The sequence below is a fragment of the Heterodontus francisci genome, chromosome 40 (assembly GCF_036365525.1).
Source record: "Heterodontus francisci isolate sHetFra1 chromosome 40, sHetFra1.hap1, whole genome shotgun sequence".
Classification (NCBI taxonomy): domain Eukaryota; kingdom Metazoa; phylum Chordata; class Chondrichthyes; order Heterodontiformes; family Heterodontidae; genus Heterodontus; species Heterodontus francisci.
In genome coordinates this window covers 36,061,911-36,086,924 of record NC_090410.1, presented here as the reverse complement: position 1 = coordinate 36,086,924, position 25,014 = coordinate 36,061,911, and positions in this window count along the sequence as shown.

The window sequence follows — 25,014 nt, the reverse complement described above, 5'->3', positions numbered from 1 at the left end:
CTTTCCTGGGTTCTTGCATCACTAAGCACTGTTTAGATGCCCGTACTTCCTTTATATTTGTGTCAGATAACTTCATGCATCACTGAACAGTTTGGCCATTCACAAATTTCCTATTGTAAGTCTGAGAGCTGGAATGTTTTTCTTAAATTCATTTGTTTCTGTTCAGATTATTCGAATGAACCCGACTGTTACTCAGTTTTATAGTTTGAGTTCGTGAAAAGCTGTAAAATCCAAACTACAGTTCAGAAGTTTCACCCTGCTTTCCCCCCGCCCCTTCCCAGGGCCAGTTTTCAGGTAGGAATGGTCTGTTACTGTCACACCAAGTGGAATAGAAGATTCCTGTATTTGTATTAATGCAGGGTTTGGGGCAAAGCCCCTTCAACCATTAATTCCATTCAATAAGGACCATGTTTGATAATTGCATCTTCCTCAAGGTTGTAAAGACTGTCACCATCCTTAATGAGTCTTGATTAAATTTTGTTCGCCCCATTACCTATCAGCAGTCTCCAAAGACATTTCTGTGGATGAAAATGACTTCTGAGTTCAAAGAAGTCTACTTGGCTTTGAACAAAGATTTGAGTTAAATGATGCATAATAAGAACTACAAACTCTTTTTAAAATGTCATTTATTATTGCTGCTTACAATTGTATAATCCTGACAAAGCTTAATCAAAAGCTGGACAAATCTACTGGATATTCAGACTGACCAAATGTTACTTGTTTCAAAAACGAGCCTCAGAAAGACCATAAAATAATAACACAAAGGTAGACATTCTGTTTTGTTGTGAGGGATGTCACTGGAGGCCAACGAGTGTTCATAAAATTCAGTCTTAGACCTTTTTTTATATATCCAGTGTTTCAAAAGTGAATATCTAATGGTTCAGAGATATTTCATCATTTCCAATTGGTTGATTATTTTTGGCCACTGACGTTGTCTTATCAAAAGAGTCACAAATGTGACTCCAGGATGGTATGTTGCCTTCCTGGTACTCAGGTCAAGGATGTCATGGAGCGGCTGCAGGACATTCGGAAACATTCAGAGTTTGTGGTACACATTGGTACCAACGATATCGGTAAAAAGAGGGATATGGTCCTGAAATAAGAAGTTAGGGAGCTAAGTAGCAAATTAAAAAGCAGGACCTCAAAGGTTGTAAACTCTGGATCACTCCCTATGCCATGTGCTAGTGAGTATAGGAACAAGAGGATAGAGCAGATGAATGCATGGCTGAAGTGATGGTGCAGGAGAGAGGGCTTTAGTTTCCTGGATCACTGGGTCTGTTTCTGACAAAGGTGGGACCTGTACAAGTTGGACAGGTTGCACCTGAACCAGAATGGGCCCAATATCCTAGCTGGGAGGTTTGCTAGTGCTGTTGGGGGGGAGAGTGGGGGGGGTGGGGTAGGGTTAAACTAATTTGGCAGGGGAATGGGATACAGAGTGAAGGTACAGTAGGGGGTGATGCACAGTCAAATATAAAAGAGAAACTGAGTCAGTCTGGAAGGCAGAGCAAAGATAGACCTGTTCAGGCACAAGTGAAAAATGCAAGGCTGGATTGCATCTATTTTAATGCAAGGAGTCTTACGAGTGAGACAGATGAATTGAGGGCATTGATTAACACATGGGATTATGATATTATTGCTATCACAGAGACATGTTTGAGGGAGGGGCAGGACTGGCAGCTCAATATTCCAGGGTATAGAATCATCAGTCGTGACAGGGGAGGGGATAAAAGACGAGGTGGCATTGCACTGTTGATGAAGGAGTCAATTACTGCAGGAAGAAAGGATGATACCTGAGAAGGTTCTTCAAATGATGCCATATGGGTAGAACTTAAAAACAAAAAGGGGGCAATCACTTGGCTGGGAGTGTACTATAGGCCTCTAAACAGTCAGGGAGAGACAGAGGAGCAGATATGTAGGCAAATCTCAGACAGGTGTAAAAATAATAGGATAATAATAGTAGGGGATTTCAACTTACCTAATATCAACTGGGATTGTCTTCGTGGAAATCGCTTAAAGGGGGCAGAATATTTAAAATGCATACAGCAGAGCTTTTTGAGCAAGTACGTAGAAAGTTCTACAAGAGAAGGGGCAGTACTGGACCTACTCCTAGGGAATGAAGCTGGACAAGTGGTAGAAGTATCAGTGGGGGATCATTTCGGGGATAGTGACCATAACTCTGTAAGACTTAAGGTAGTTATGGAAAAGGACAAAGAAGGGCTAGAAATAAAGGTACTGAATTGGGGGAAGGCCGATTTCAATATGATAAAACAAGATCTGGCCAAACAGGATCTGGCCAAAGTGGACTGGGAGCAGCTACTTGTAGGAAAATCGATATCAGATCAGTGGGAGTCAGTCAAAGAGGAACCATTAAAAAAGTAATGAGGAGAGCGAAGAGGGGACATGAAAAAACACTGGCGGGCAAGATAAAGGAAAATCCTAAGGTGTTTCATAAGTATATTAAGGGCAACAGGATAACCAGGGAAAGAGTGGGGCCCATTAGGGACCAAAGTGGCAATCTGTGTGGGAAGCCGGAGGACATAGGTGAGGTTTTAAATGATTACTTTTCATCTGTGTTCAGTATGGAGAAGGACAATGTAGGTGTAGAGATCAGAGAGGGGGATTGTGATATTCTTGATCATATTAGCATTGAAAGCGAGGAAGTATTAGCTGGTTTAGCAGGCTCAAAAGTGGATAAATCCCCAGGCCCAGATGAGATGTATCCCAGGCTGTTATGAGAGGCAAGGGAGGAGATAGCAGGAGCACTGACACAAATTTTCCAATCCTCTCTGGCCACAGGAGAGGTACCAGAGGACTGGAGGACTGCAAATGTGGTGCCATTATTCAAGAAGGGTAGCAGGGATAAACCAGGTAACTACAGGCTGGTGAGTCTAACATCAGTGGTTGGGAAACTATTGGAAAAATTCTGAGGGATAGGATTAATCTCCACTTGGAGAGGCAGGGATTAATCAGGGATAGTCAGCATGGCTTTGTTAGAGGGAGATCGTGTCTAACTAACTTGATTGAATTTTTCGAGGCGGTGACTAGAAGTGCAGATGAGTGTAAAGCAGATGATATAGTCGACATGGACTTTAGTAAGGCTTTTGATAAGGTCCCGCATGGGAGATTGGTTAAGAAGGTAAGAGCCCATGGGATCCAGGGTAATTTGGCAAATTGGATCCACAATTGGCTTAGTTGCAGGAGGCAGAGGGTGATGGTCGAGGGTTGTTAGTGCGAGTGGAAGCCTGTGATCAGTGCTGTACCACAGGGATCGGTGCTGGGACCTTTGCTGTTTATAGTGTACATTCATGATTTAGACATTAATATGGGAGGTATGATCAGTAAGTTCGCCGATGACACGAAATTTGGTGGTGTCGTAAATAGTGAGGAGGAAAGCGTTAGATTACAGGATGATATAGATGGGCTGGGAAGATGGGTGGAGCAGTGGCAAATGGAATTTAATCCAGAAAAGTGTGAGGTGATGCATTTTGGGAGGACTAACAAGGCAAGGGAATATACAATGGATGGTAGGACCCTAGGAAGTACAAAAGGTTAGAGGGACCTTTTTATACTTGTCCATAGATCACTGAAGGCAGCAGCACAGGTCGAGAAGGTGGTTTGGAAGGCATATGGGATACTTGCCATTATTAGCTGAGGCACAGAATATAAGATCAGGGAGGTTACAATGGAGATGTATAAAACACTCGTTAGGCCACAGCTGGAGTACTGTTTATAGTTCTGGTCACCACACTATAGGAAGGATGTGATGGCACTGGAGAGGGTGCAGAGGACATTCACCAGGATGTTGCCTGGGTTGGAGCATTTCAGCTGTGAGGAGAGACTTAAAAGGCTCGGGTTGTTTTCCTTTGAGCAGAGAAGTCTGAGGGGGGACATGATTGAGGGATACAAAATGATGAGGGGCATTGATATATTAGATGGGGAGAAACTTTTTCCCTTATCGGAGGAGTCAATAACCAGGGGACATACATTTAAGGTAAGGGATAGGAGGTTTAGAGGGGATTTGAGGAACAATTTTTTCACCCAGAGGGTGGTTGGAATCGGGAACACACTGCCTGAAGTGGTGATAGAAGCAGAAACAATCAAATAATTTAAGAAGTATTTGGATGAGCACTTAAAACGCCATAGCATACAAGGCTACGGGCCAAGTGCTGGAAAATGGGATTAGAATAGTTAGGCCGGCACAGACACGATGGGCCGAAGGGCCTGTTTCTGTGCTGTATTACTCTGTGACTCGATGACTCTATGAAAGTGTTATCAGCTCTCAGCCAGGATTCCATTGAGGCCATGATATCGATGGAATCATCCACAATAACTTCATGGAGGGAAAGGGCCTTGAACGGACATTCTGGTGGGAGATGTGTAGAGGGATGGTGAGAGCTGATCCACTGGCTGAGTCCATAGCATCAGCAGTAGGAGGGGTGAGTTGGATGAGAAAGATATTGTTCGGGCATTTAGAAAAATTCAAGGTAATCAGGCAGAGTCAACATGGTTTTCTGAAAGGGAAATCATGTTTAAACAATTTATTGGAGTTCTTTGAGGGACTTACATGTACTGTGGATAAAATGGAACCAGTGGATGTATTGTACTTTTATTTCCAGAAGGCATTTGATAAGGTGCCATATCAAAGGTTATTGCAGCAAGTAAAAGCTCATGGTGTAGGGGGTAACATACTGGCATGGATAGAAGGTTGGTTAGCTAACAGAAAACAGAGAGTAGGCATAAATGGGTCATTTTCTACTTGACAAGATGTAACGATTGGTGTGCCACAGGGATCAGTGCTGAGGCCTCAACTTTTTACAATTTATATAAATGAGCTCGATGAAGGGACCGAAGGTATGGTTGCTAAATTTACTAATGACACAAAGATAGGGAGGAAAGTAACTTGTGAAGAGGATGTAAGGAGGCTACAAAGGGATATAGATAGGTTAAGTGAGTGGGCAAACACCTGGCAAATAGAGTATAATGTGGAAAAATATCAAATTGTCCACTTTGGCATGAAGAATAAAAAAGAAGCATATTATCTAAATGGTGAGAGACTGTGGAGCTCTGAGATGCAGAGCGACCTGGGTGTCCTACTGCATGAGTCGCAAAAGGTTAGTATGCAGGTACAGCACGTAAATAGGAAAGCGAATAGAATGTCAGCATTTATCACGAGTGCAATTGAATACAAAAGTAGGGAGATTATGCTTCAGCTATACAGGGCATTGGTGCAACTACATCTGGAGTACTGTGTACAGTATTGTTCTCCTTATTTAAAGAAGGATATAAATACATTGGAGGCAGTACAGAGAAGGTTTACTAGACTAATACTTGAAAGGGGTGGAATAAAAACAAGAAATGCTGGAAATATTCAGCAGGTCTGGCAGCATCTGTGGAGAGAGAAGCAGAGTCAACTCTGGGATTTCAGGACATTTCAGATTTCCAGTATCCACAGTATTTTGCTTTTATTACCTGAAATGGGTGGGTTGTCTTACGAGGAAAGATTGGACAGGCTAGGCTTGTATCTGCTGGAATTTAGAAGAGTAAGAGGCGACTTGATTGAAACATATAAGATCCTGAGGGGTCTTGATAGTGTGGACATGAAAAGGATGTTTCCCCTTGTGGGAGAATCTCAAACTAGGGGTCACTGTTTAAAAATAAGGGGTCGCCCATTTAAAACAGAGATGAGGAGAAATTATTTCTCTCAGAGGGTCGTGAGTCTTTGGAATTCTCTTCCTCAAAAGGTGGTGGAAGCAGAGTCTTTGAATATTTTTCAGGCAGAGGTCGATAGATTCATGATAAGCACAGGGCTGGAGGGTTATCGGGGGTAGGTGAAAATTTGGAGTAATCAGTTCAGCCATGAACTTATTGAAAGGCGAAGCAGGCTCGAGGGGTTGAGTGGTCGACTCCTGCTTCTAATTCGTATGTTCATATGGAAAATTAGCCCTCAGCAGGTGCACTGGGTGAGGGATTCGGTGAAAGATTAGGATGGGACAATTGGGATTGATGCTCGTAACGAGCGATCGCCGAGTGCCTCGATGACCACTGTGGAGGATGCTGAGAGAGATAAAGTGGGAAGCTGTAGGTTTATCCAATAAAACAGAGACAGAGAGAGTGGTCATGGGACATGTTGCATATCAGTTTAATTTTATTCTGTATGTATGATTAGCATAAAGGATTTTTTGCAGTTGCTCTACTTTTACAAAAGTCACCTTACATTAAATGCCAACTCAATCAAATCATCTTGGTTTGTCTTTAAAACAATCTGATTACAGAGAGGCGGGTTCAAATGTGGTTCATGTGTGAAAATCTTCCATTTCCCTCAATCTTTTATAATCTTAGAAAGTGCAGTGAAGGGATATTTCACCCCATTCTTCAGTTCCTCTCTAAACTTACTCTGGGTCACAGCGTAAATAAAAGTGTTTGTGCAGCAACTCGAGCTGAAGCATAACCACAAGTCGTTCTACAATGGGTGACGGGCTATCAGAATCAATCTGGCCCAGTAGGGCAATTCTAGCATGCACCGCAGTCACCAGGAACAGAACCCATAGAAAGATAAAATTTCCCGATATCATAAAAAGTGAAGTGATTGATTTTCTTCTGTTCATTGTTTCTGGATCACTGTGACGCTCCCCCTGACCCGGTCCCGAAGTCTCTTGCGAATTCTGATGGTCACTAGAATGTGCCTGACAGTTAAAACATTGAGCATCAGAATCAGAATAAATGGTACACACGGGGTGAAAATATAATGTAGAAATTCAATTGCTGTCCATACTGGTGAAAGCAGAACACTCCAGGGAATAATGCAGAGCCAGGGGGCTCGGTAATGGAAATAGCTGCTTGAAAGCATAAAGTACCAGAAAATATTTTTCACACAGAACAACACAGACATTGTTCCAATAATCACAGCTGCCGATTTCTCAGTGCAATATTTAGTTTTCAGTTTCTGGCAGCAAATGGCCACAAATCGATCAAAGGTGAAAGCGACAGTGAACCAGACAGAACAGTCCGTTGCTGCATAAAGTAGGACAGCGTGGATATTACACACTGGAATATCAAACAGAAATCGAAACATTCTACGATAACTAATGGGAATTTGCCTCAGTATCAGATCGAAGATAATGACCAGTAGATCCGCCGCTGCCATGGCCACCAAGTAACGAGTGACACATTTGGAGAGACCACACTTTCCCCAAGACAGGATCACAATCGTCACTAAGTTAACTGTAAGGAAGAGGAAAAAGAGGAACATTATACATCAGGATGGGAGCAGGAATATCAATATGGTGGATAAATGGGTATAATAAACTGAAAACTCACTACATCCCACGATGGAATACAATGCGTTTGAACTTTATGATGGAGATAAGGCTTCGCACTAACTAACAGTAAAGATTTGAGAGTCCATGTCTGAAGAGTTCGATAAATGAACACAAAAACAAAATGCTTATGTTCATTCATAAATGTGCAGTGTTAAAATATGGTCTCCTGAGGTGCACAGTGAGTAAACACACTGGTGCCCTGGTCAGTTACAATAGGAATCAGTTACCAGGGGACATGGTGGGGCAATTACCAGGGTCTTTCCCCTGATCAGTGACCCTTGAATATGCTGAGGTTTTAATCCCCCAGCTTCTGCTGCTGATCCATGACCATGGGATATGATGCAGGTTGAGTTCCCCAACCCACCTGTTTTTGTGAATTAAGATTTAGTCCTTTGATGCTTCGGAAAACTGGGATATGTGGCTCTCAGTTTCATTGTGTTATCAATGTTACCAATATAGATTGTGAATAGTTGAAGCCGAAGAACAGTTCATCTTGGCACATTGCTAGTCACTTCCTTCCAATACAAATACATTCCAATTATCCAAACTCTCGATGTTCGACTGCAAAACCAATCTTCTAACCAGGTCAATCATTTTCTTAAATTCCAGGAGTTTTATTTTTAACTGACAATCTCTTTTGTGGTACCTTATCAACTGCCTTCTGGAAGTCCATATAAACTACATCCATCGACATTCCGTTGTCGACCATTTGAATTATCTCCTCAAAAAAATCAATTAGATTCATTAGATTTGACCAATTCTTCAAACATTCCATGCTGTTTCTTCCTAATTACCACAAATTGTTCTAAGTGCTCAGTGACTCTGTCCTGAATTGTCGATTCCAATAATTTCCCCACAACAGATGTTGCACCAGCAGGTCTATAATTTCTTGGATTCTCTCTCTCACCTTCCTTATTTGTTTTAATTTCTTGATTTGTAATTTTCTCATCTAAACGGACAATTCATGAATCAAGAGAACTTTGTAAAATATTGACTAAAACATTTGCAATTTCCTCAAGTACATTTTAAAAATCCAGTGGTGGAAACCATCAGGTTCTGTAGATCGTCAGTCTTTAGTGCCATTCTATATTCTAATATTCTTCTCTTGCTTCTGTTAATTTTAGTGAGTTCCAGTCCTTGATTCATTGTGGAATGTGAGGTATATTATCCTCTTGCTCTCCTGTGAAGACTGACACAAAGCAATTATCCAACAAGCCTGACATTTCCTTATTTTCATTATCTTTCACATCACCTGTTCTGCAGCTTTTAATATCTATTTTTTACTCTTTCTTTGTTGTTCATCATCTTTCTGACAGTTCCCCCGACCTACTCTATTCATTCCACTTTTGTATGTTCTTTCCTTTAGCTTAATGTTCTCGGTCACCTCTTTTGTTGACCATTGTCTCCCTGGATCCTGCTCCCGATCAGTGATACTGGGATACAGGGGACAATTTATTGCAGCCGTTTGGAGTGGGAATGGAGGTGGGGGGGCGGGAGAATAGCATCAGACAAGTCTCCCCCGAAATCCGACATTGTGATATCGGTTCCGCATCTAATCAGTGGCGAGAAAGCACCAAGACAGCATCACTTCCTAATGTGACGGGTGTGCATTTGAAGTTGTACAAAAGGTTGTTTCAATGTATTTGCATGTAATTCTTATGATTCAATATGGTGCTTGGGATGAAATGGACCACGGGCGGCCCTGACTTGCTTTCAGGATACTGGCCATTGAAAGCTGGTGGCACCGAGATGGGGACTCAGTGCCGCGACGGGCAGGCAGACATGATCAGCACTCAATGACCACTGGCATTGTCAGTGAACACTGTGACTCACTGACTTTTACGCCCTGTTGTAGGACGAGTTACGACCTATGCGATTTAGTGGGCCACCTATGCTGAAAATCACCATGCTCCTGAACAATTACGTGTCTGGATCATTCCAAAATTCCACTGGGGACTTGTGTGGTGTCTCCCAGGCAACAGCCCACCACTGCATCAAGGAGGTGACCAATGCCCTGTTAAAGAGAGCTGGTGACTATGTGCTCTACGGGACCTAACCTGACAGTCAGGCCGAGAGGGCTGTCAGATTCATGGCCATCACTGGATTCCCTCAGATGCAAGATGTGATCAACGACATGAATGTGGTCATTAAGGCTCCAACAGACCAGTTAGCCTCCTCCTTCAACAGGAAGAGCTTCCATTCAATCAACATTCAACTTGTCTGCGACCATCGAAAATGTTTCCTGCAGTTCCCACTTCCCGAGGAGCAGCCGCGAGATGCCTACATATTTCAACAGTCACAGGTACCACAGGTTTTCAGGCCCCCACTTGACTTCAGGGATGGATTCTCAGGGACAAGGGCTACCCATTGAAGACATGGCTTCTCAACAGCTGTGAGGAAACCTCACACTGCAGCAGAGGAGAGGTAAAACAATTGCCTTGGCTCCACCCGAGTGACCATCGCTCAGGCCATTGGGCTGCTGAAGATGAGATTGCTTTGCCTGGATCAATCTGGTGGAGCCTTGCAGTATGCCCCAGTGAGGGTCTTGTGTATCCTGGTGGTCTGCTGTGCTCTGCACATTCCAGCAGTGCAGAGGAGGGAGGCCTTGCACGATGAGGCCATGTGAACGCCATTCCTCCACTGACGAGGAGGGTGATGGACAGGCAGCAGAGGATGTTGAACCCCTTGCATTGGAGGCCAGGAACATTGAGCAACGCATCAAGGAGGCAAGAGACAATCTCATACTTACCCACTTCCAGCCACCATGATGGTCACTCACAGAGAGAACAATAAAGACTGACCTCAATGCATGTAGTCTGTCACCTCCTTTCCATTGGTGTTCCGTGCCTAGTGCCCAGCTGAAACACACACTAGAGCCCATGGGAGATCATATTTAAATGAGGCTGTACTTACATTGGCATTTCACTGAGGGGGAAGGGGGAAGTCAGCAGCTCACAATTAGGGAATGATAGAATAATAACTTTTACACAATGAATGTTAATGACTTGAACAAAAGAACTTTATCTGAAGCTTCACATGTCAGATATCAAACACCCGTGAACCCCCATGTGAGTCGAGGTGCTTTGCTTTTTATGATTGCGAGTGCTTCTACGAGGTGTGAACCCATCGCCAGCAGCTGGGCTGGAGACAGGCTGCTGATCAAGCTGCCCCTTGGCCTGTGATGACTTTGGCAGCCGCCCTCTGGTTACCTGAGGCCTGGAAGGCCCCGGCTGCCTGAGGCTTTCCTGCACTGGTGCAGGTCTCTCCTCAGGCATCGCAGTTGCTGGAGCTGGGGTCACTGGCAGAGGGGCTGAGGAGCAACTGCCCACACTCAAAGCACCCTGAGAGGAGGCCCCAGCTGTGGAGGATAGTCACTCCTCCTCCCTTTCAAGGCTTACCTGAACCTCCCTGCTCAGAGAAGTACGAGGGACAGGAGAAGACTCCAGGCGCCTTGTCCTTCTCTCACTTTGCCACTGCTGTTTCGAACTCATGGCCAAGGTGATTGTGTGCAGCTCTGGGCACATCTGTGGGATGTCTTCATAAGGGTTGCCAACTTCTCAATGGAGGAATCCATACACTTCCATGCCTGAGACATGGCAGCACTCAAGGCATGATTGGACTTCACCATCATCCACTCATGGCTGTGCATTGCCTTTGGCATCTCTGCCAGATGTTGCCTTACCTTAAGTCTCTCTAAAACTCCAGTATGCCCTGTGCTGTCGACACCACAGTACCATCATGAGCCTAGGGCTCAGCATAGGCTTGGTCACCCACAATCCTCCGACTGTCAGAGACCACGACTGTCCCAACCTCAGCCAGCTGCTCAGGCACCAGATTGTGACCCTGATTCTAAAATCGAGCAGAAACCCAATGAGGTGAAATTATCTGCACTGGTGGAAGGTGCCGTAGATTCTTTGGACAGTGCATCCTGTGACCGTGGATCCTCCTCTGAAGTGGAATGATGTCCTCCTCCTGGTAGAGTCTCCTGTGAACACCGACCTGCAAAACATATGCGGTTCAGCATGAGCAGATCGTGTCATAGCAACCATGTGTGATATGGTCTAGATGTGATCTGTATCTTGATGGAAGACAATCCTCACTCTTTAGTGAGGAGACTCCAGTCTAACCATCCGTTATTGAGCAGCTGCCCTGGGACCCATCAGTTCAAGTGCCTCCTCCTCAGCCTTGGAGAAAGGTCTGATGTCTGGGATGCCTCTGCCAGTCAGTGATCTCTCCCTCTTATTATGGGCCCTCTTGTCCTGTAAGTGGAAAGAGGGAGGTAGTCATACTTCACAGAGAGATCGACATGACAGTTCTGCTCATGGCATCACCTCATCCCCTACTGGGGTATCCTGTATAGCTCATCATCTCATCAGCTCTCGGGGGAGTTAATGTGGGTGAGCTGTGAAAGAGAGTGGTCAGTGGCTGACATGCATCTGTCAGGATGAGGTGATGCTTAACCCCACTTGCCAGCGCTTCTGTGGTGCCTCCCTCCCTGTGTCCCACTTCATGAGAACAGAAGAGATGGGAGCAGGAGTAGGCCATTCGGCCCCTAAAACCTGCTCCGACATTTAACAAGATCATGGGTCCTCTGACTGTCACATTCACTCCACTTTCCTGCTGCCCCCCCATAACTCCCGACTCCCTTGGAGATCAAAGATCTGTCTAACTCAGCCCTGAATATATTCAATGACCCAGCATCCACTGCTCTCTTGGGAAGAGAATTCCAAAGATTAGTGACCCTCTGACAAACGAAATTCCTCCACATCTCTGTCTTAACCTCTAACCTGACAAGCCTCCTCAGAATTCTGTATGTTTCAATAAGATCACCACTCATTTGTCTAAACTTCGATGGGTATATGACCAACCCGCTCAACCTTTCCTTGTGAGACAAGCCCTTGTTCCCAGAAATCAGTGAGGTGAACCTTCTCTGAACTGCCTCCAATCCAAGTATAACCCTCCTTGCATAGGGAGACCAACACTGGATGCAGTACTCTACCTGCTGTCTCATCAATGCCCTGTACAGTTGTAGTAAGAGTTTCATACCTTTATACTCCGTTCCCCTTGCAATAAATCCAACATTCCAGTTGCCTTCCTAATTACTTGCTGTACCTGCATGTTATGTTCTTGTGATTCATGTACAAGGACCCCCATTTCCCTCTGCACTGCAGCATTCTGCAATCTCTCTTACTTTCAGTAATATTCTGCTTTTCTATTCTTCCTGCCAAAGTGGACAACCTCAAGATTTCCCCCATTATACTCCATCTGCCAAATTTTTGACCACTCACTTAACCTATCCATATCTCTTTGCAGACAGCTGATGTCCTCCTCACAACTTGTTTTCCAATCCATCTTTGTATCGTCTGCAAATTTGGTTACAATACATTCAGTCGTTTTGTCCAAGTCATTAAAATAGATTGCAAAAAGTTAAGGCCCCAGCACTGATTCCTGTGGCTCAGTTTGACAACCTGAAAATGCCACATTAGCTTAAGGCCCATTCTTTCATTTGCCTGTGTGAATTCATCGACGAGGGTTTGAAGTTCAGCCTCTGAGTGTGCACATACGCAAGTGTCATCAGCATACTGCAACTCCTTTATCTGTTCTACATGTAACATCCTCCAAAAACTCCAACAGGTTTTTCAAACATGACTTCCCTTTTTATAAATCCATGTTGACTCTGCCCAATCATATCCCAAACATAAAGGGGAGGCAGTGGCGTAATGTTATTGTCACTGGACAAGTAACCCAGAGACCCAGGGTATTGCTTTAGGGACATGGGTTCAAATCCAACCATAGCAAAAGGTAGAATTTGAATTCAATTGATAAAAATCCCTAATTAAAAGCTAGAAATGCGGTTGACTTTTAAATTCCCTCTGAAATGGTCGAGTAAGTCACTCAGTTGTATCAAACCGCGACAAAGTCAATAAGGAATGAATCTAGACCAGACCACCCAGCATCGACCGAGGCACCGGAAATGAAAACAGCAAAACCAGCCCTGTCGACCCTGCCACGTCCTCCTTACTAACATCTGGGGGCTTGTGACAAAATTGGTAGAGCTGTCCCACAGACACTAGTCAGGCAGCAGTCTGTCATAGTAATACTCACAGAATCGTACATTCCTGACACCACCATGACCATCCCCGAGTATGTCCTGGCCCAGCAGAGATGGCAGCACAGTGGTATACAGTCGGGAGGGAGTTGACCTGGGAGTCCTCAACATTGACTCTGGACCCCATGAAGTCTCGTCAAACACAGACAAGGAAACCACCTACTGATTATCACCGAGCAACCCCCACCCCCACCCCTTCTCAGCTGCTGAATCAGTACTGCTCCATGTTGAACTCCACTTGGAGGTAGCACTGAGGGTAGCAAGGGCCATATGGTCCACATGCCTGACAGAAGGGTCCCAAAACAAGCTTTCTATTCCGAGCTCCATCACGGCAAGGGGCTACTCTCAATCGTCAGTAAAGTGATGGAAGGTGTTGACAATGCTATCAAATACCACTTGCTTAGCAATGTCCTGCTCAGTTTGGGTTTGGCCTGGGCCACTCAACTCCTGATCTCATTACAGCGTTGCTTCAAACATGGACAAAAGAGATGACGTGAGAGTGACTGCCCTTTACATCAAGGCAGCATTTGACTGAGTATGGCATCAAAGAGCCGAGCTAAACTGGAGTCAATGGGAATTAGGGGGAAAATCAGAGATTATTGGAGGTCAATCATCTCAACCCTAGGACATCACTGGAGCAGTTCCTCGGGGTACTGTCCGAGGCCCAACCATCTTCAGCTGCTTCATCAATTACCTTTCCTCCATCATGAGGTCAAAGGTGGGGATGTTCGCTGATGGCTGCAAAACGTGAAGCAAATTCATGGCTCCTCAGATACTGAAGCAGTCCATGTAGAAATGCAACAAGACCTGGACAATATCCAGGCTTGAGTTGATAAGTGGCAAGTAACATTCACAAGTGCTAGGCATTGCCGATCTCAAATAAAACAGAATCTAACCATCTCCCCTTGACAGTCAATGGCATTACAATCGCTGAATCCTTCACTTTCAACATCCTGGGGATTACCATTGACCAGAAACTGAACTGGAGTAGCAATATAAATACCATGGCTACAAGAGCAGGTCAGACGCTCGGAATCCTGCGGCAGTAACTCACCTCCTGACTCCCCAAAGCCTATCTGCCACCGACAGGGCACATGTCAGAAGTGTAATGGAACACTCTCCATTTGCCTGGATGGGTGCAGCTCCAACAACACACTAGAAGCTTGACACCTTCCAGGACAAAGCAACCACTTGATTGGCACCCCATTCACAAACATTCACTCCCTCCACCAACGTCGCACAGTGGCAGCAGTGTGCACCATTTACAAGATGCTCGACAGGAATGCACGACAGCTCCTTCAACAGCACCTTCCAAACCTGCGACCTCTACCACTTAGAAGAACAAGGGCAGCAGATGCATGGCAACACCACCACCTGCAAGTTCCCCTCAATCACACACTATCCTGACTTGGAACTATGTCTTCGTTCCTTCACTGTTGCTGGGTCAAAATCCTGGAATTCCCTTCCTAACAGCACTTTTGGTGTACTTACACCCCAATGATTGTGGCAGTTCAAGAAGGCAGCTCACCATCACCTTCTCAATGGCAATTAGGGATGGGTAATAAATGCTGGCCAAGCCAGTGACACCCGTATCCCATGAAAGATGAAAAAAAACCATGATTTTCCAAGTGTCCAATTATCTCATCCTTTACAATAGATTCTATCATTTTCCCTGTGACTGATGTTAAATTACCAGGTCTGCAGATCACTCTTTATACTTTTGCTCCCTTCGTAATTAGTGGGGTTACATTTGCTACTTTCCAGTCTTTAGGAACCCTTCCAAACTCTGTAGAATTTTGAAGAATAACCACCAATGCATCCATTATCTATATGGCCACCGCCTTCAACACTCTAGGATGTTGCTCATCTGGTCCAGGGGATTTATCAACTTTCAATCCAGTTAATTATTCCAGTACTATCTCTTTATTGATACTAATTTCTAGCAGTTCCTCATTTTTACAAGTCCCTTGGTTCCCTAATCTTTCTGGGAAATTTTCTGTGTCTTTCTCTCTGAAGACAGACACAAAGCAATTGTTTAGGCTCTCCGCCATCTCCTCATTCTCCACCGCAAACTCTCCTGTCTCCGTCTACAATGGACCCACAGTCAGCGTTTCTTATCTTTTCTTTTTCACATGAAGAAGCTTTGACAATCGTCCTTTATGTTTCAAGCTAGCTTGCATTCATAATCTCTTTTTCCTTTATCAGTTTCTTGGTCCTCCTGTGTTCGATTCTAAATTTCTCCCAATCCTCGGGCTTACCAGTTTTTCTGGTGACCTTATAAGCCACTTCCTTTGACCTAATGCAATCTTTAACTTCTTTTGTTCGCCACGGTTGATGCACCTTTCCTGTTGGGTTTTTGTGCCTTATGTTATGAACAGATAGTTAGTCTTTTTTTGCTGAACAAATTTCTCTGCGTTTCCAACCACCTGTCCATAAACAGATCAGTGATTGAATTTTTCCCTCCCTTAAACCCTGAGTAGTAAAGGACAGTCACAACAACACGGTTGTGAAAGTTAAATCAAAGAAGTCGGGTTTATTAACACACACTCTTAAACTTGGGAAGGGGCTTAACATCGCAACGCAGGCTCACAAACATACAAGGAAATGTTAAAGGCATAAAAAAGGCAAGAATATTTACCAAATAGATAATTGACTTAACTGTACACAAAAATGCATTTCAGTTGAAACTAGAGTCCATTTTTAATTGTCAAAAGGTCCAAAAAAACTGGAGATCACTGACTGGAAATGCCGAGTGGGGGAGGAGCTGTTGGAAATACCTCTTCTCTTACTCTTTCTTCTTCCTGCACTCTCGAAGGTAAATGGAAATTGTCATGTAGGCCCTCACCTGTCAAGAATGAGGCACATTAATTTTGCCACATGGACATTAAACTTCAAATTGTTGCTGGGAAGAAAAGATGGTCTACTACAAGGAATTGCCAGGCCCCAAGCCGGAAAGATATTTTTGCATACTAGCAGCCAGTGTTGGGACAAAGAAACCAGTCCTTGTTCCCAATACACAGAACAGATGTGGTCAGACCAGTTTAGTCACATGACTAACTGGCTGTTGCAGTGTTTTGAACTGAGAATTTTAAATTGGAGAAACATTGTTTGAACAAAGAAAGCTGTTTGCTCCTGGACTGAAAGGACCTCATGGCTGACTCGCCACAGCCTCTCCTGTCTGCTCGCATCTCTTTCTCATGGAACACGAAAAACCAGCTGAAGACACATGAGCCCCAAGAGAGAAAAGTCTCCTACAGTGAACAAGATTTGAGAAGAATACTGGGCCCCAACGAAAAGGAAGATCAACCTACAAAAGGATTACACAGTGAGCTTGAAGAACTGTAACAACCTCTTCAGATAATGCCTCAAACCTTCGTACTTTATTTTTCATCAGCTCCTTTCTGTCTCTATTTGCATGTGCATATCGCATATACTTGCTAACGTGGGACGCAGTGTGTATCCATAGGCGTTAACTGAAATTAGAGTTTTTAGTTTAAGTTTAATAAATTTCACTTTTCTTCTTTCAAACTAAGAAAGCCTGATTGTGCTCATTTCTTTACCTTATAATTGGAAAGCGGTGAACAAGGATTCACCAAGCGGGAGCTCAGAACACGGTGTGTTTAAAAATCAAACCCTGTTACAGTAAGACCAGGTAAATGTTGAGAGGGACCTGTAGACACCTTTCCCACCTGCTTTCAACAATGTCTTTAATTTCTGATGTCACCATTTTTTGATGGAATGAAAGCTGGCAGAAAACAAGTTTTCTTGCAGACTGTGTCTTTTTAATTTTCTTGCATCTTGAAGAAAGGTCTCAGAGAAAATATGCAGCTTGAAGGGCAGCTGTGGTTTGCACGAGATGTTCCTTCCACTGCTCCAGTTTCAAATTCAAGCAGACTGAAAAGGGTGGCTTCTGGGTCCTGTGACTGGACCCCTTCAAGTAGCTGTCCCACCTGCTCTCCCTCCTCCATTTTAACAAATGGAATATGGAAGTAAAAACTTAAACATACTGTATAAAATGGCAGTTGACATTAATAGCCAAGTGCACGAAACACAATTTACAGTCAGTTCTCATCGGTTCATGACAATTTACAGTTGGTTCTCATCTATTCATGACACTTAGAGGAATGTATATTTGTTGGAAACCGTGTAATACTTCTTTAAATACTAGCCATTACATGTTTACCATCAAATCTTTTAATGTATTTTCCCAATCCATCACAGCCAACTTGCCGCTCAAACCTTAGTTTCCTTTGTTCAGTTTTATGATCCTAGTTTCAGAATGAACTGTCTCTCTTTCAAACTTAATGTAAAATTCTATCATATTGTGATCACTGTTTCCTGATGCCTCCATTACAGCAAGGTTATTAATTAGTCCTTTCTCATTACATAATAATAAATCTAAAATAGCCCGATCCCTTGTTTGTTCTTCAACATACTGCTCCAGAAACACATCTTGTACACATTCCAGGAATTCATACTCCACAGCATTAGTGCTAATTAGGTTTAACCAATCTATATGTAATTGAAGTCACCCATTATTACTGTACTGCCCATGTTACATGCAGCTCTAATTTCCTGATGTATATTGTACCCAACATTACTACTGGAGTTTGGTGACCTATAAAAAATTTGCACAAATTTTTGCTGCCCCTTGCTGTTTCTTAGTTCACCCAAACTGATACTGCATCTTGTTCCTCTGATCAAAGATCCTCTCGCTAATGTACTGACCTCCTCCTTTATTAGCAACATTACCTCACCTCCTTTTCCCCTCCTCCTATCCTTCCTGAATGACAAATATCCCGGAATATTCAGTTCCCAGTCCTGGTCACCCAGTAACCATGTCTCTGTCATGGCAATTAAATCATACACATTTCCCACTGTTTGTGCCTTCAAATCATCTATCTTATTGTGAAAGAGGATTGGTAATGAACAGGGAGAGTTGGTGTACGCCGTGGGAGCAGGCTGGTAGAGGATCTTTCTCTTCCGGAGACAGAACTAAACAATCCTGCAACCAACTGTTCAGATCAAAGCGTTTCAGTCCTGCCACATGCATTTGTGAATGATGGTGAACAATTAAACAACTAACCAAAGGAGGCGGCTCCTCAATGATGGGGAGCCCAACGAATCTGTGCAAAAGACAAGGATGAAGCATGAACAATCTTCAACCAGAAGTGTTGAGTGCATGATCCATCTTAGCCTCTTCCTGAATTTCCCAGCACAGCCAAATTGAAGTAATGGGTATCAGGGAGACACACTCCACTGGTAGGAATCAAACATGGCATAAAGAAAGATGGTTGTGATTGTTGGAGTTCAATCATCTCAGTCCCAGAACACAGAGTAAGAGTCATTTGTGGCACAGAATGAGGCTACGACCCATTAAGTCCATGCTGGCTCTCCACGGAGCTATCCAGTCAGTCACATTCTCCTGCTCGATCCCCGTCACCCTGCAAATTTATTTCCTTTACGTGGCCATCAAATTTCCTTTTGAAGTCATTGATCGTCTTCACTTTCGCCATCATTGTGGGCAGCAAAATTCCAAGTAATTACCACCCATTGCATAAGAAAATTCTTCCTCATATTTCCCCTGCATCTCTTGTCCAAATCCTTCAATCTATGTCCCTAGTCCTTGTACCATTAGTTGAAGAAAACAAGTTTTCTTTGTCTAACTTATTTCAGCTTGCCATAATCTTGTGCACTTCTAATAAATCCTCCCTTAATTTCCATTGATCTAAGGAAAACAATCCCAGCATTTCTAACCAAAAGCTGCAACTAAAATCCCCTATCCCTGGAACCATTCTGGGAAATCTCTGCATCTGCTGAAGGTCCCTCACACCTTCCTAAAGTGTGTGACCAGAACTGGAAGCAATGCTCCAGTTGGAGCCTAACCAGAGCTTTACAACGATTTAGAACAACTTCCCTGCTTTTATACTCAGTGCCTCTACCTATGAAGCCTGTTATGACCAAGGTGGGAGTAATGCACTGTTGATTCAGTCCCACTACTCCAGAGGTCACAGCATTTTGGGAAAGTTTCCATCTACTGGAAAAATAGCCAAATTAATCACTATTTATCCCCAGAATAAAAAAGGCCAAACCAGGTTTCTTGAACAACAAAGTTAACTATTTATTAATAAACTAAGTTTTAAATGATAATGAGATGAATCTACTTGGATGAAAACTTTTATAACTCCTTATCTTCCTAACCCTCATGCACACACATACATATAATTACCAATTGTTAACTGAAGAAAATTGTTATATTGATTTGATAACAGTTTCTGAAGGATAATGAAATAATTGGGGTAATCTTCTGGTCGTATTTTCCTGGATCAGTTAGGTGTCCCAGATTCGAATGGTCAGATGCCATTTGATGTCTCTCCAGGTGAAATTAATGAATAGACTATAGTGGGTAGGCACTCAAAGTGGTTCATCTGCAGCAGGCATCACATAGATCTTTCAGCAATAGGCTGTAGCAGCAAGTCTATTTCAATTTTAAAGTAGCACAGCGGCACAGTGGTTCGCACCACAGCCTCACATCTCCAGCGACCCAGATTTAGTTCTGGGTACTGCTTGTGCGGAGTTTGCAAGTTCTCCCTGTGACCCCATGGTTGCCTCCAGGTGCTCCGGTTTCCACCCACATGCCAAACACTGGCGGGTTGATAGATAAATTGGTCATTGTAAATTGCTCCTCGTGTAGGTAGGTGGTATGAGAATTGAGGGAAGGTGGGGATGTGAGAGGGAAATGGGATTAATGTAGGATTAGTATAAATGGGTGGTTGCTGGTTGACGCGGACTCGTTGGGCTGAAGGGCCTGTTTCGGTGCTGTATCTCTCGATGACTCCAACAGTAGGAACGTTCTTGAGATTTCAGGAACTTCCAAAAATACAAAAGTCAACAGGCCTTCCCAACAGAAGACAACAACTATGTAACTTAGTCTGGAGGCAGGGATTCTTGATTGGAGGCAACAGAAACTTGCCCCACTCAAAATACAGGCTTCCTTTAACCAAAGCAGGGTTTCTCCACAGACTGTAGCAAATCCTTTTTTTCCTGATTCTCTTCCTCTCTATTCAGGCTTAAATAGCAACAAGGGTTTTTGCTCCCATACATTAGATTGTTGCAACTCCTTCAAAGTTCTTTTGACTTCATGAAGAGATTAACCTTTTACTTGATACAGGAATTATTCTTAAAGAGAACGTTTTCTCAGGGCTGTATTCCTGGCCAGTTTCCAGCAGTAACTATTAGCTGCTCACAGCTCCCCTGTTTTTTTTTTCACACTGCCAAAATGAAACTGAAAGCCTTTTCAATAGGAGTCACAAGACCATCATAAAATATTCCTGTTGCTTGGAAAGACATTGCCCTGCAGCCTGGACTTTCAAATACCACAATCCCTCCAGTCACTGTTCACAGAAAATAGCATCAGGTCTTAAAAGCACACAGAACAAAAGAGAACAAAGCACAAAAAACAGTACAGCACAGGAACAGGCCATTCAGCCCTCCAAGCCTGCGCTGATCTTGATGCCTGCCTAAACTAACACCTTCTGCACTTCCGGGGCCCATATCCCTCTATTCCCTTCCTATTCATATATTTGTCACCATGTCTCTTAAACGTCGCTATCATATCTGCTTCCACCACCTCCCCTGGCAGCAAGTTCCAGGCACTCACCACCCTCTGTGTAAAAAACTTGTCTCGCACATCCCCTCTAAACTTTGCCCCTTGCACCTGAAACCTATGTCCCCTAGTAACTGACTCTTCCACCCTGGGAAAAAGCTTCTGACTATCCACTCTGTCCATGCCGCTCATAACTTTGTAAACCTAACTAAGGTTCGGTACAGCTGCAACACGACTTGCAAATTTTTATACTCTATGCCCCGACCGATGAAGGCAAGCACACTGGATGCCTTCTTAACTACCTTATCCGCCTGCGTTGCAACTTTCAGTGACCTGTGGACCAGTATGCCCAGATCTCTCTGCCTGTCAATACTCCTAAGGGTTCTGCCATTCACTGAATACCTCCCACCTGCATTAGACGTTCCAAAATGCATTATCTCACATTTGTCCAGATTCAACTCCATCTGCCATTTCTCCGCCCAAATCTCTAACCGTTATATATCCTGTGGTATCCTCTGACTATCCTCGTCATTATCTGCAAATCCACTTAGTACTTTTTGAGAAAAAAATCAAAACTCTTATGGCAAAACCAAGATCCCATCAGTGTGACTGATCACTCTCAATATGCCCTCCCACCTTCAAACATCAATTCACATGTACCCCCAGGTCCCACTGTTCCTCCACACTCCTTAGAACTGTGCCATTAAGTCAATATTGCCTCTCTCTGTTCATTCTGACAAAATGCATCACCTCACACTTGTCAATATTAAAATCGATCTGCCGTCTGTCTGCCCATTCTGCCAACCTATCTATGTCCTGCTGCAGGTGGTTCATGTCATCCTCACTGTTTGCCACACCTCCAAGTTTGGTGTCATGTGCAAATTTTGAGATTCTATTCTGTTTTCCAAAATCCAAATCATTTATATATAACAAAAAGAGCAGTTGTCCCAGCACTGACCCTTAGGGAACACCACTGTCTACCATCCTCCAGTCTGAAAAATAGCCATTTGCTACAACTTGCTGTTTTCTGTCTTTAAACCAATTTTTTTTCATCCAGTTGGACAATGACCCTCCTATTCTTTAAGCCTCAATTTTATTAGCCAGGCTTTTATGTGCTACCTCATCAAATACTTTCTTAAAATCCATATAAACAACATCCACCACATTCCCTTCATCAACCTTCTCTGTTACATCATCAAAAAATTCATTTAGACAAGCATGATTACGCTTTTACAAATTCGTGCTGGCTTTCCCTAATTAACTTGAATCGCTCCAAATGTCTGTTGAATTTTTCCTGATAATTGATTCTAACACCTTATCCACTACTGATGCTAAACTAACTGGCCTGTAGTTGCTAGGACTCACCTTACACCCTTTCTTGAATAAGGATTTCACATTTGTCACTTTCCAATCCTTTCGTTATCTCCATCTCCACTTTCTTTAGCAACCTGGGATGCAAGTCATCCTGACTTTTCTATCCAAGCATAGTCAGCCTTTTTACTGCCTTCCCGTCTCAATTTTTATCCTCTACTCTCTCCGCTTCCCCTGTATTTTGTCAGATTCCACTTCCTTAGTGAACCCTGATACAAAGTATTCATTAAGTATATATGTCTTGCCCTGCACCTCGAAGCATATATTACACTCTTTGTCTCTAATAGGCCCCACTCCGCCTCTTACTATCTGCTTCCATTTTTGGGTCCTCTTTTATGTTGATTGCCATTCTATTCTCATATTCTCTCTTTGCCAGTCTTATTTTACTCTACACCTCCCCTCTCTACTTATTGTATTTGGCCTGGTTCTCACTTGAAGAATTCACCTAACATGCATCATACACCCTCTTTTGTTCGAGGAAGGTACTGCCCTCGAAGGTGGAAATTTTAGTACTCGAGCACTGAAAACCACAAGAAAACCTGAAATGAAGTGTTTAAATTATTGGGAGGGATCAATTTAGTTTCCCGCTTCCAATTTCCCATTCGTCTTTGTGTTTGATCCCAGATGTGAACCCCCAAATTTCTGTTACGGTCAAGTGAGGAGGGGTCAAAAAGCTTCCCTCTTTTCCCTCTCCTTGTTTCACCACAACAGGTGGATGTACTGGTCAATTCAGTGAGTGTTTGATTCCTTACTTGCTATGATCATAACAAGAACCAACTGGAAAGGTTTTCTTGAGTTAACAAAGAAAGAGATTAACTTTATTGCATCCTAAACTGAACTAATAAAATAATAAACAATGCACGCGCGCACACACACACACACACACACACACACACACACACCACACACACACACACACACACACACTGGAGGTTTACACACACACAAATAGTTACAGAGTGGGGAGAGGTAGATTGGTTGAGTTAGTGTCCACAGAAAAAAGGGGTATATATTCTGTGAAGTTTGATGATATGGCTGGCTTTTAGCTGAATTCAGTGGTCCTGAGGCTTTTAGTTTGAAGAGACAGATGACTGGTTTGGTGGGTCTCTTGGAGACAGCGATGCAGATGATTTCCTCCAAAGGGGTTTCTGGTTGTAGCCGCAGTATGCAAATGTGGTCAGTCACCAGGCAGAGTTGAAACCTTTAAGCTGGAATGCAGAGAAAAGGAGAAGGACTTCCCACTTGGGTCTGCATTTGTCAGAGTCCTGTTTCTCCCTTCTCTACTGCAGAAAGACACAAGCTTAAAACCACAGATGGGGAGGACTTGCACATGACAGTCACTCTGTGATTCAAAACATAGCAGTTAGCAATATTTCTCTCTTGTTAAAAAGAAAAAGTACAAACAGTTCCCTTAAACTTCCTGGGTCTTGGTTCTTTCTGGGAAATGCAGCCATTTCATCTCCCTCCTCACAGTCCTTTGCAGTGTAGGATACAGTGTTATAAACTAGGCGATCATCTGAAGTTGCCAGCAAAGTCATCCTTTTAGCTGGTCTTTTCAAATGTCTTTTAAACAAATTATAAATTCAGATCTCCAGTCAGTGGATTAAAAAACAGTATCATTCAACAAATCACATTGGCATAACAATATCCTGGTACATTGAGCACCCAATACTTGTCATTTTTAATCCACATTTCCGTTATTGCTGCTACATCATATTCCCATACTGCTATTTGTGCTTGTAACTTACGAACCTTAATCACCACATTTAATACATTTACACTCAACATTGTAATCCTGTCTTTGTATTCTCATAGTCCTTCTCAGTCCACTCTCATCTAATACAGAACTACTCCCTATTCTAGTTCACTCTCACATTATGTACCTTATTCCTCCTTCTGACTCCTATATGCTGGTGCCATCCCCCTGCCAATTTAGTTTAAACCCTCCCCAACCACACCATTGAATCTCCCTGCATGGACTTTAGTCCCAGTCCTGCTGATGCATAAGCTGTCTTTTTTAAATAGAAACATAGAAAAATAGGAGCAGGAGTAGGCCATTCGGCCCTTCAAGCCTGCTCCGCCATTCAATATGATCATGGCTGATCATCCAAACTCAGTACCCTGTTCCCGCTTTCTCCCCGATCACATTATCCCGAAGAACTATATCTAACTCTTTCTTAAATATATTTAATGATTTGGCCTCAACTGCTTTCCGTGGTTCCTTAGACTGTGACCCCTGGTCCTGAACTCCCCCACCGTCTGGAAAATCTTTCCTGCATCTAGTCTGTCCAGCCCTATTAGAATTTTGTCGGTTTCTATGAGATCCTCTCTCATTCCTCTCAACTCTGGTGAATACAAGCCTAATCGACCCAATCTCCCTTCATACATCAGTCCTGCCGTCCCAGGAATCAGTCTGGTGAACCTTCGCTGCACTCCCTCCATAGCAAAAACATCCTTCCTCAGATAAGGAGACCAAAACTGCACACAATACACAAGGTGTGATCTCACCAAGGCCTTGTATAATTGTTTATCCCTGCTCTTTTTTTCCTGTCTGCCAACCAGTTCTCTATCCATACCTTACCCCCAAACCCATGTGCTTTAATTTTGCA